Consider the following 596-nt stretch of genomic DNA (forward strand, 5'->3'; position numbering starts at 1 on the left):
GTGTGAACTGCCCACTCCCTTATGTGACTGACTGTCTGATTAACTGAGTCTCTCTCTCTCTCGCTCTCTCTCTCTCACTCTCTCTCTCTCTCTCTCTTTATCTCTCTCTCTCTCTCTCTCTCTCTCTCTCTCTCTCTCTCTCTCTCTCTCTCTCTCTCTCTCTCCTCTCTCTCTCTCTCTCTCTCTCTCTCTCTCTCTCTCTCTCTCTCTCTTTCTCACACACACGCGCGCACATTAGTCCTTCTCTCCTTTTTCGCACCACACATACACAGACTCAGGATGCACGCATGCCCCTCCCCGTCGGCCTCGAGGCTACCTCCTTAGAAGCGATGTAACGACGACGGTGGTGGTGGTGTGGGGGGGGGGGGGCAAAGGACAAGGGAGAGGGGGGAGCCACGTGGGATGTAGGATGCGTCACCGGCACTTAGCTGGCCGGCACTGGCACCGTTGGCCCTTGAGTGCCACGGCGGCCGGCAAAGGGGTCGCGCTCGCAGACTCTGCAGCTCCTCGACCTCAGTCTCTTGGCTCGCTGACTTGGCTGAAGGAACTTCTTTTCTCGCTCTCTTTTGCATTTTTTTCGCAATCGCACCGAGCGT

At 56.4% G+C, this 596-nt stretch overlaps 1 protein-coding gene across 2 annotated transcripts in view; it reads left to right on the top strand.

Annotated features, from left to right (window-relative positions):
* Positions 1-448: 448 nt before the first annotated feature.
* The window catches only part of LOC125039740 (collectin-12-like), a 17,695-nt gene continuing 17,547 nt past the window's right edge, over positions 449-596 (top strand). For both annotated transcript variants that reach the window (XM_047633978.1, XM_047633979.1), the window contains exon 1: positions 449-596. This exon is cut by the window's right edge and continues 442 nt beyond it. The gene's annotated coding sequence lies outside the window, so the exon portion shown is untranslated.

This window comes from Penaeus chinensis, chromosome 27, assembly GCF_019202785.1.
Source record: "Penaeus chinensis breed Huanghai No. 1 chromosome 27, ASM1920278v2, whole genome shotgun sequence".
Taxonomy (NCBI): domain Eukaryota; kingdom Metazoa; phylum Arthropoda; class Malacostraca; order Decapoda; family Penaeidae; genus Penaeus; species Penaeus chinensis.